Raw genomic sequence first — 12,738 nt, forward strand, 5'->3', positions numbered from 1 at the left:
ATCTATTTTTTCATTAGTGAACTCTTCATCTCCCCATCTTAAATCACTTGATCATAAATGTTCCTGATTTGTAGTCCCTCCATAAACCCTATATATATATATATATGATTCTCATCATTGATGAACCCAATCTATATCTCTACAAAAGTAATTGTTTTCTCGTAGCTTTAACCATCTTCTAGAAAATGTCTATCTTTGCCTCTCCAGTTCCTCAAACCGACGTCCCCGGCGTCCGTCACTCACCTTCGAGTCTCTCCGTCTTGGTCGTAGTAGTCAGAGCATAGCCTCTGGCCTTCTCCACTTTTGGGATTCCCTGAACTTCAAGAAAGACAATGAGATTATGAGAATCACAATTCTCTTCCTTGATGAAAATGTAAGTTAATCTTCGATCTATCCCATTTATTTAACATAATTATTTTTAATTGATTTCCTGATTCTTTTTTTGAATAATATTATTTACAGATTCCGTGATTCATGGTTTTATTCTCGTTGGACGTGCTAATCACTACAGGCTATCTTTGAAAGCCGGTTCCATTGTGAAAGTCGTTCGTTTTGGGGTTGTTAGGTGCTCAAGCATGTACAAGATAACTGATCATCCATTCTTCATTCGTTTCATCTCACCAACCATTATCGATGAAGTCATCACGGGTGCTCCTGAGATCAATCTTCAGTCATGATTAGACTGTTAGACAATCTCCAAGTGATTGCGAACACAAACCTAAAACTCCTATGTATATTATCATATTGCATCTATGTTTATATTATGTTTTGATATCATAACTGATATTTAAACTCGCAGATGTGGTTTGATAAATCTGTTCTATCCAGGGCTATGACCTCACCAAAGAAACAACTCGAGTCGTTATCCGTCTCTTCATTGATCCGTAAGAAATAATTAACACACAATTCCCTTTATATTGCTGTATATATTGTGCTAACATCAATAATTAAAAATATTTCCTACCCAAGATCTTTGGCCGTCTATTTATCTTCATTACTTATCAAACTAATTTTACACAAACTTTTATTTTGCAGTTTAAAAGAAACCACAACAGCCCAAATAATTAAAACACCAAAAATTAGAATCTCAAAAAGACGAATTATTAATGATCACCTTTTTTTTTTCTAATCGTACAAATAAACCTAAAACAAATATACCAAACAAATCACATCTACTAAACTCAACGACACAATACATTGAGTCAGCATAAAAAATACAAACTACACGTCTAGATATTTAACAATTTACAAACTTACTTTCGCAGATGCTTACGAAGATGATGAAGACGACAACCAAAATGAGTGAAATTACCTAAACAAAAAATTAAAGTAAGTTACGAACTCTGATAAATACAACTAACAATGATTTTTGTTTACATATTACACATCAAATAAAAGAGAAACAACCACAACCACACCAGGAGATACAAGAGACAATCCCGACATACACAAAAGCGGCAACAACATCTCCACCTACTTACTCCTCTTGTCTTATGAAAATAGCTTACATGCCCAATGTCAACAGGCCAATGCTATTGTCTTCTTATGAGAAATACATAAATTCGTTTAAAACCCATTAAGACCTAAATATTCAAAATTATCACTCATTTTATAGTTATTTCTACAAGTCTTCACATATTTGGTTTAGATGTCCGGTAAAAGCAACAAGTTTAAAACTAAAAAAACATATAAAAAACATAATAAGAATAATAAAAATTATTACTTAATACACACAACTTACACAATTAAACTGGAAAAAAAATATCCAGAAACAAAAGGTACTTTCAACAATCTTAATATATTTATGTACTCTCAATAGTACAAGAAAAAAATTAAAAAGATAAACAAACAATAAGTCTCAGTGACACACGAAGCAACACCACAAACTATGTCAATCACATGACTAACACAGGTTAGTCATTCATAAGTGAAGAAAAATGCATACACAGTTCATCATCACAACTTTAACCTTATAATAATAAAAAACTTGAAAAACAATGATCAACTCAAAACTCAAAATTCACAACTACAATAACCCTAGCAAATATTAAGATGAAACAAGAACTCTGTTCACAACTCTGCGTTTACGCGGGAACAATGCCCCTAGTTATCAACAATACTAAGGTAAGAAAATGACCTTTTTAAAAAAAATATAGCATTTAAAGCAAAAAGAGATGAAGGGGAGTAAAACGATATAACTAACAATTTTTTGTTTGAAATGAATAGTTTTTACTATTAATAATTTAGTAGATATTTGTACAAAAATAGAGATAAAAAGGCAAGAAAATCTAGTATAAAAAAATATAATATGTGTCTAGAGTGTTTGTTGTTTTCTTTCTTTTTTTTTTTTGTCAAAAAACGGCTATTCTATTACTGAAACATGAGATGGTCTGGGTAGTCATACCGGAATAGAACAACCAATAAAACAAAGAGATCTATGAAAAAATCGAGCATTCCTAGCTAAAGAATCAGCAATTTCATTCTGTGTTCTTGGCACGTAGGTGATCTTGAAATCCGAATAACACATGAGGATGATTTGAATGGCTTCCAGCTCCAATAAAAAGTTTGGCCAGGCTTGGGGTTCCTTTATCATAGCTATCAGGTCCTTGCAATCTGTACCAAAGTGTTGGCAGTTTGAATGTTGAAGCATGCTTTCCAATGCCCATTTCAATGCTTCCAATTCCGAGTGTAGTGCTGTCTCCCGCCTCCTTAAATTCCGTGTTCCCATAAGTTGGATCGTTCCCGTGTTATCCTTCCATACCTATCCAATTCCACTGAAAAGATCTGTGGATGTCCAAGAGCCATCCACCATGCACATATTATTCAAGCTTAAGGCTTGTACCACTTCAGTGTTTGGTGCCTGAGGGGGTTTAGGTATAGACTCCTTAGCATTATACCAAGCCTGACATTCACTTTCTGCATACCTGACCAGTTCTAGAGGATCCCTGTTAATCTCCCTGAATAGCTTATCATTCCTCGCCTTCAATAGTGTTTGTTGTTTTCACCTTCTTCCCTTTTAGTTGTTTTCATCTTCTACAATTGATCTGGTCTTTATTGTTCAAAATCATGTTTAATATCTCTATTTATTTCGTTAATTTGTTATTTATCGATATTTTATTCGGTGGATTTGAACATTTCGAATCAAAACACTTTATTCCTTATTTTGAATTAAATTTGTCCCTTTGAGTATTTTCATTCGGTTTGACCCCATAAGTTTGCATATATTGTTATTATGCAAGATTCTAAATTAGTTTTTTTTACTATTTACATTCAGAATTCAAATATACGTTTTACCTCATTTATGGACATCTGATTTTCTTCTTATTAGGGTTAAATACTTAAGCCAAATTTATGCCCCCAACAAATCTATGTTATTGGAATGCTTAATTTTTAGGTTATATTGTTTTATACCTTTATAAATAGTTAATGATCATAAGGTCATCATCTTATACAAAAATTTAACCACCTAACATTGTGATAAGTGATCTTCTGAGATCTACATTTAAAATTTCTACTGACAAATAAGTATAGGGCTGGGCAAATAAACCGAACCCGAAAATTCGAACCGAACCCGATCCGATAAAAATGAATTCGAACCGAACCCGACATAAATACCGAATAAATCTTGTTTTTTGGTATTTGGGTTATGGGTATTATCCGAAACGAACCCGAACTTAAATGGATATCCGACAGAACCCGAAACATTTAAAATCACAAAAAGAACTTCTGCCAAATATGATCTTAATTCTTAATATGTATCCAAAATACTTTAAGATATTATTGAACTTCTAAAATAATTATCTATTACATGAAGGTTGATGGTGGAATGTGGCGATTGAAGCCTGAAGTTATAGATTTTGGTTTTTTTTTCATTGAATAATGTTTCTCATTTCATGAGAACTTAGTTTTTGTTTTATGGTTTCATTTATCTGGTTTTCTTTCTATCACTAACTATGTTTATCTTTTGCTTGATTTTGAATGATCACCTTTGATGTTTTTTCTTATTTTTGAATCGATGTTACTTATATTTTGGCTATTGTAATATGTACAAATCATGTATTTTAAATCCGAAGAACCGATTTCACGGATGTTTTAGTTACAAAATATGTACAAATCAGGTATTTTAAAACCGAAGAACCGATTGGGACCCAAACCTGAAAGTACAATAGGCTATATCGGTTCTTTGAAGATTTACTAACCCCAATCCGAACCCGATAGAACCCGAACCGGACTTTTATATAATCCGAATGAGACTGATTTTGATAAACCCAAAAAACCAAAACCCGAATGGATAAAACTGAAACCCGATTAGGACCCCGAATGCCCATGCCTAAATAAGCATGTCTAAACAAACTAATTAAAGCAAGCTTGCCTTCACTTTTTTTTTCTTTGTTTAATTCATTATCTAGCGAACTTTTTTTTGTTAATGTTACTTTAAATCAATGACATAGACAATAAATACCTATTTAAAAATATATTAATAATAAAACAAAAAACGGAGATAAAGATCCAATTACAAACTGACTCACACAAAATTACACAATTAGACTCTTTATTTTTGTAGCTACGCATGACCCATATCCCCGGCGCGTTTTGATAGACCTAATCAAGTATCATCACATATTAAATACCGTTCTCTACCTTTAGCGATAACCACAGAAAGGAGAAATTTATCTCATTTCATCGGATGCTGGAGTCTTTTCGTGTTGTCTCTGGAGTAGCTAGTACCCGATGAGTTTGTCTAAGTTCATAATCTTACCATCACTGAAGCAAGACGTAAAATAATTTAAGTAGGACCAAGATACACTAACCAAAACGTGCAGTCCATGACTTGTCAGTAAACACTCACATCGCACGGCAAAGACTGGAGGGGGACATGGAACCTGATCTGGACTCCTTAACCTAACATCAAGAGAAAAAAAACGGGCACGAGTCAACTGTTACATCAAAACCTGCTAACTCTTGGACTTGCAAAAATGTTAGCAATACAACACTACCATGAGCACCAACTGGCAGCTCACGTCACTGGGATGCGCCGAACCGCCGAATGAAGTCACCGACGGACAAAGGACCCAGGTGAAAAACTGAACCACAACGAACCCCGCCGGAAGCCGCCTTTGGGAACCAAAGGACAGTTAGTTTAAGTTATCTAAGGTGGAGATCCAGTGACAATGAATCCACCAAGCACTAAAACCACACGAGCTTAACATCGAAGACCTTGCCGACAAAGAGCTAAGATGTGGCCTGAAGAGGAAGGGCGATTGAAGAGATCAGACAACACCGCCTCGGAGAATCCACAGACGACCATACCCGACACCATGCCAGAGTCCACGGGCCACTGCCCAAAGCATAAACACATGCCAGCACCGCTGACTAAGCCTGCCTCAGAGCATAGGGAACTCCAAAGCACCCTTGACAGTTTTGGAGCAACCGTGTCTCGCCAAGACGCTTAGGCAGAGACAACAGAACCACATCCACTGCTACGATGCTACAAGCCAGAAAAAAAGCAGCCAAGATACCTCTAACCAGAAAGTAGCAAAAGACGAGCATCCTCCTCCACATGGCATTGATTCTCCAAGAATCTTTAGAGACCGCCTGTAATACCCTAAAAACCATCTCCGCCAACAGAAACTGCTATAACCACCGTGCTAATCCTCCAGATCTAGCTAAACCTGCGCCGAAGACGAACCTCCTCTCGAGTGGAGATGCCACCAGACGATCTACCTAGATCAGAACAACAAGCAGGACTATTAAGAGAAAGCGGACGCGAAGTAGAAAATGAATAGGAAAGAAAAGGAGAGGATGAATATAGATCTAATCAGCTTTTGGGGTTTTAGATCGTGGAGAATGAGAGAAAAATTATTTTTCTTTCATTAAATTTATTTTTCTTTTCTTATATTTCATTTAATTGTCCATTCTTCCTCGTGTGGATAGGAATGTCAACCAAGGACCTGGACCACAGGCTTGGGGCGGGGCGGTAATGGGCCGAGGAATTGTAATCCCGTAAAATAGCGGGCCTTGCGGGTTGGTACTTTGCGGGATTGGGCTTAATGCGGGATGGCCTAAGTTGATCCGCGGTTAACCTAGTGTCCCGCACCTTCTTCCTTCTCATTTCATCCACCACCTGAAGAAACAAAGGAGAGAGAGACAGAGAGAGAGACAGAGAGAGAGACAGAGAGAGAGAGAGAGAGAGAGAGAGAGAGAGAGAGAGAGAGAGAGAGAGAGAGAGAGAGAGAGAGAGAGAGAGAGAGAGAGAGAGAGAGAGAGAGAGAGAGAGAGAGAGAGAGAAAGAGTAAAAAATGACTCGCCGACACAATAAAGAGAGCTCCAGCGACATAGATAAGCTTTGGTTCTTCCATCTCGGCTTCTAAACTTCAAAGATCAAACATGCATATACAGAGATAAGTTGTTCATCTCGGCTTCTAAGTTTTGCATGTTCTGTTTTGAAGTTTCTTAATCCATCAAACTCTTTACCAAAGCGGCTTATAGTGTACTCTTGTATATCATGTGCAGGTTCTCTTCTTCGATCCACCACCGGAGCAAAGATGATTCTTAGATCCACCGCTGGAGCTTCCATTCGTTTAAGATCCACAACCGGAGCTTCCATTCAACTTGTACCTTACGACGCTGCAACCTCCGAGGGTATGATTCGCTTCCCTTTTTCCTAGTTATACATGCATGTAAATAAAATGACAAAGAGTCTATTGTAGATCAACCATGCATGTACTCGATGACCAAGAAGACTAAATAGATCTTATGTGTGTTGTCTCTGCTTGTCGTTAGTTGTTTGATGTTGCTAACTGATAAGTATGATGTTCTGTCTATTGTAGATCGACCATGCATGTACTTCATTGATCCGTTTGTGTGTGATGATTAGTTACAATTGTCTGTCTCGGTTAGCTTGATCTTTAATTACTTGTTGTATCTATTTGTGATCCACTTGCATTATTTGTCTTAACTCGATTCATTCTATGATATGTATTTTGTTTTTGTAGGTGAACCAGGAGGAGGCTGGTAATCACTGTGAAGGCCGGTGTACGCTCAAAACGATATAGCATGTTATAGTGTTGACTTGATTTATGTGTTGAGCGCACACCGGCTTGCCAGTGATTACCAGCCGGCGTTTACTTGTTTAAGAAAAGAAGATACTAGAGAGAACTAGCTGAAAGCTTTGTAAGTTGTTACTACTATGAATTTGTATGCTTCTAATATGATATTAAGTATCTGATGAGTCTTTTGTCTTTTTGTTGTTGTATGTTTCGAGGTGATGGAGTGATTGTGAACAAGACTCAACTGGTTCATCTTCTTTTCCGCTGCAGTGAACATGTATGGTGTAATGTCTCTAATGTTTAGTTTTTTTTTGCGTCTCTGTTAGCTTATTTATGTTTAGTTACTTGTTGTTAGAAGTTGAGATTACTTGTCTTTACTAGTTCAGCGGAATTTTAGCCGGGTAGCTGATGAAAAATCATTCAAAGGAATGAAGGATGATTGTAAATTAGCTACGCTGCATATTCCCTGCGAAGTTAAGACAAGACTCTCGATCGAGTCTCTGATATGTTAAATGTTTTGAGCCGTTTGTTTATAAAACTCTCTCTCTGTTAGCTTAGATTCTTGTTGTTTCGATTACTTGTCTTTACTAGATAAGACAAGACTCTCGATCGAGTCTCTGACTAGTTGCTTGTGCTCTACCACCACCACATACCGATATGAATGTTGCAATTCAGCTCCTTGATTCACTAAAAGAGTGGGGAATTGATAAGAAGGTGTTCTCAGTGACGTTAGATAACACTACCAGTAATGGCTCGATGCAAGATATTATAAAATCGCAGCTGAATTTGAGTGATGCTTTGTTGTGTAGAGGAGAGTTTTTCCATGTCAGATGTGCAGCTCACATTCTTAACCTCATAGTGCAAGATGGGTTGAAGTAATTGGAGACTCTTTGCACAAAGTAAGAGAGAGTGTTAAGTATGTACTATCATCAGAAACACGTGAAATTTGTTTCCAGAAATGTGTCAAGGCTGCGGGTGTAGTAGAAACTAGCGGGCTAATACTGGATGTGCCGACAAGATGGAACTCGACTTACTTTATGCTTAAAAGAGCCATCAAGTACCGTAGAGCATTTATTAAGTTGGAGACATTTGATAAGAAGGGTTATAAAATGGCTCCCACAGCTGAGGAATGGACAAGAGTTGACAATATCTGCTGTTTTCTAGGTCAGTTTGTTGTGATCACAAGCTTGATGTCTGGTACAAACTACCCGACTTCAAACTTGTATATCTATCAGGTTTGGAAAATCCATGATTGGCTTCAAATGAATGAGGAAAGCGAAGATGAGATTGTCAGATACATGGTGCCACCGATGAAAGAGAAGTTCGATAAATATTGGGATGAAGTCAGTGGTGTTTTTGCAATGGCAGCAGTCGATCCAAGGTTTAAGCTTTATATTGTCGAATGTTGTTTGGGAAAGCTTGACATGAGTACACATGATGCAAAGTTAAAGAACTTGCGTGAGAAGCTCAGTATTATGTTTGAGTCATACGACAAAAAATCTAAGAATAACTCACCTTCTACAGAGCCACGTGAGACTGTTTCACAAAAGCTTCTGCAACAGGGTCAATGGGACTATTTGAGAACTACGATGCGAGTGTTTATTCATTTTTTAACCTTTTGTTCATCTCTCTTTTCATTTCTAATTTTCTTTTAAATAACCTTCTTAGGATTTCTTTGCATTTTGCAAAGTCAGTGCCGTTGTGAGTGGAAAAACACCTCTAGAAGCTTATCTTGTTGAACCACCTTTGAACATTAATAATTTTCAGAGCTTGGACATCCTCGATTAGTGGAAAGATAATGTGCATCGGTATGGTGATTTGGCTGCAATGGCATGTGATCTGCTAAGTATTCTAATCACAACAGTGGCTTCGGGTCCTCCTTCAGTATTGGATCCAGAGTTCTTAACAAATACATGAGCCGTCTTCTCCCAAAAAATGTGCAAGCTTTGATATGCACTATGAATTGGATCAAGGGATACGAATCTTATGCACATGATAAATAATTCACATTATTATTTCTTGTAGAGTACCATTATCCTTATTCTTTAATCCTAAGTAAATGAAATTTCTGATATTTACAGATGAAGAAATCGATGGTGATGGTGAAGAAGAGAAAGTACCACCATTTGAGTCCATTGTCAATGGGGAAGATGAAGATGAGGAAGCTTGAATTGTTATCTTGATTTGGCGTTTTTCAATTTTACAATCTGTGTTTTCTTGTTTTAGTTGCTTGGTTTTGTTTTGACTATGATTTGGTGTTTTTCTTTATTTAAATTTGGTTCAGACTTAACATCTCATCTTCTACTTGCACTTTAAGATTTGGTTATGACTCCATATATGTATATGTATAACAATTGATACAGATTCTCATCTCATCTTATACATGCATTATTAGTAGAGAAAATAGATTTCAAAAACTGATATAAAATAAAATTGATTACAAAAACAATATATAACAAATTTGGTACATCTTTAATAGTAGATGCACTTAGATACGTAGTATAGCAGCCTGAAGCGTCCTGGAGCAGATGCATCGTCAAGAAGTGTCATGGAGCAGCCTGAAGCGTCTTGGAGTAGAATGCAGTGTAAAGAAGACTCTTGGTGCACTCTTTGGCGTCCAGCCCGCGGGACAATCTGTAAGGGACTGTGCACTTCGGCGAGGCGGGATTGGGCTGACCTTTTAGAGACAGCAGCCCGCGCGGACCTGACCTACTGTAACCCGCAAAAAGGAGAGCCTTCTGCGGTATGAGACGGGACGGCACAGAACATTCTGTTTGACATTCCTACGTGTGGACAAAAAGCAATATATCAAAATCATTATGATTAATTTCAAACTGGACACTGACACGAGAAACATCCAATTGAATAAAGATGGTACAAGTACATGTTTGATCCAAAAATGGTGTTTATGCTGATAGTGTTTGTTGAATCAATACAATAAAAGAATCTAAGTTGAATGATAAGATTCTTGAGGCTTAGGAGATATTTTGAAATGAAATCAAATGGGAAAAGAACATAAAATAGATTTCATTGATTAAAGGTTCATCACCAAGATGATTACAAAGGTAAAGTGAACCTTAGAATACAAAATCTATATGAAAGTATGTTCTAAAAGTCTAAAAAAAGGAGAAGATCCTTTCTCATAAGGAGGTAGCTCCTTATTTATAGAAAGATGAAGCCTATGGCTTCCTAACAATATGGGTCTAGTTCAATGTTTAATGGGCCTTGAGGAGGATGTAAATCCATCCCCAACAGTAAGTCCCCCAAGTTTGTTGAGAGAGATGGAATCGATCTCTGCGAATTTTACGAATAGGGTTTATTAGACAATGAATTAGACATACTCATGCCTATGACGGTTTAGACGAGTTTATTTCGAACTTGTGCCTAGTAAAAAAGTGAGTTTGCTTTAAACTCGTGCTTAGCGAAAAACGAGTTTACTTGACTCATGCTAAGACAGAAGCGAGTTTACTGAAAACTCGTGCCTAGTGGAAGGAGAGCTTCTGTAAACTCATACCTAGCCAAAGATGAGTGTTTGTAAATTTATTGGTGTAAATTTTACAGCCAAGTTAATTTTAATTAGTTCAATTATTTTCGTGTTGGCTCTTAAAATGGCTAGTCAATATAATTAGTAATCAACAAGCCATACGATTAGCTAGTTGAACTTTTTATCAATAAATCGATTAATTAACCTGTTTAAATTAATTAAAATAGTAGATGATCCGCCGGAGACAATGGTAGCAGCCAAGAATTTTAGTAGAATATCTCATTTGGAATTGGAGATTCTCATTTAGGCTCTATATAGTTTAGGCCTGTTTGTTTCTCCATCTGGATGGACCATTTGGATGAAGATGAGAGTTTTGTTTGTTTAGGCACTAAAAGTGCAATTCATTCAGATTGATCATCCGGATGACTTTTGGAAATTTAGGCTTAATTTTAAAGTCCATTCAGCTGAACCAATTTGGATCATTTGAATGGATATGGTTTATTCAAAATGGTATAATGTCTATTACGCCCCTAATATAATTCACAAATTATAAACCAAAACATAATATCATTTTTGTCACAAACGAAAACTGTCAAAAACTACAAAACTACAAAAACACTTTTTCCCGTGCTAAAAACTACTTTTTCACGCCAAAAACGCCAAAACGCATTTTCCCGCTAAAATTGCAAAAAAATGTTTTCCCTCCAAAATTGAAAAAACGTGTTTTTCCGCAAAAACCGAAAAACAAGTTTTCATGCCAAAATCACAAAAAAAAATGTTTTTGCACCAACATCCAACACCCAAAAATATATTTTCCGCCAAAACACAAAAAACACGTTTTCCCGCCAAAGTTGCAAAATGTGTTTTCCAGCCAAAATTGCAAAAACGTGTTTTTCCGCCAAAACAAAAAAAAACGTGTTTTCCCGCCAAAACCGAAAATTTGTATTTTCCCGCCAAAACCGAAAAATCTCGTTTTCCCGCAAAAACCGTAAAAATGTGTTCCCGCCAAAAACGAGTTTTCCTGCCAAAAACCGCAAAAATGCGTTTTTCCGCCAAACCCGCAAAAACGTGTTTTTCCGCCAAAACCGCAAAAACGCGTTTTCCCGCCAAAACGTGTATTTTCTGCCAAAACCACAAAAACGCTTTTTCTCGCCAAAACCACAAAAACATGTTTTCCCACCAAAACCGCAAAAGCACGTTTTCCGGTCAAAATCGCAAAAACGTGTTTCCCTCCAAAAACGCAAAAAAGTCTTTTCCCGCCAAAAACGTGTTTTCCCGCCAAAACCGCAAAAACGCGTTTTCCCGCCAAAACCGCAAAAACGCGTTTTCCGCCAAAAACGCATTTTTCCGCCAAAACCGCAAAAATGCGTTTCCCGCCAAAACCGCAAAAAAAAACGCGTTTTTTTGCCAAAACCGCAAAAACGCGTTTTCCCGCCAAAACCGCAAAAACGCGTTTTCCCGCCAAAACCGCAAAAACGCGTTTTCCCGCCAAAACCGCAAATATGCGTTTTCCCGCCAAAATCACAAAAAGTGGTTCCCTCCAAAACCACAAAAACGTGTTTTTTCGCCAAAACCGTAAAAACATGTTTTCCCGCTAAAATCGAAAATTTGTATATTTTCGCCAAAACCGAAAAATCTCGTTTTCCCGCCAGAACCGAAAAATCTTGTTTTCCGCCAAAACAGAAAAAAATGTGTTTTCTCGCTAAAACCAAAAAAACTTGTTTTCTTGCCCAAACCGCAAAAAGAAAACTCATTAATTTTGAAATAATTCTAATGTAAATATATTAAACTAAATAATTAAATGTAATATAGTTAAAATTAATATCAAACATATGATTAAATCAAGACAAGAGTATTTTGGTAATTTGTTTACTAAACTCATTTGAATGGAAATGAAAATAAAGAAACAAACATAAGATCCATTTAGATGATTCATCTAGATGAGCTATGTGGATGGACAAACAAACAATCACAAAAATCTAAATGGATCATTTGAATATATCATACAAATGAATCATTTGGATGGAGATGACAAATGGTGAAACAAACGGCCCCCAAGTATATCTTCAAGGCAGAAAAATTGCTCATAGTTTTTGACAGTTTTCGTTTGTGACAAAAATGATATTATGTTTTGGTTTATAATTTGTGAATTATATTAGGGGCGTAATAGACATTATACCATTTTGAATGAACCATATCCATTCA

Source organism: Brassica napus, chromosome A5 (assembly GCF_020379485.1).
Source record: "Brassica napus cultivar Da-Ae chromosome A5, Da-Ae, whole genome shotgun sequence".
Lineage (NCBI taxonomy): Eukaryota > Viridiplantae > Streptophyta > Magnoliopsida > Brassicales > Brassicaceae > Brassica > Brassica napus.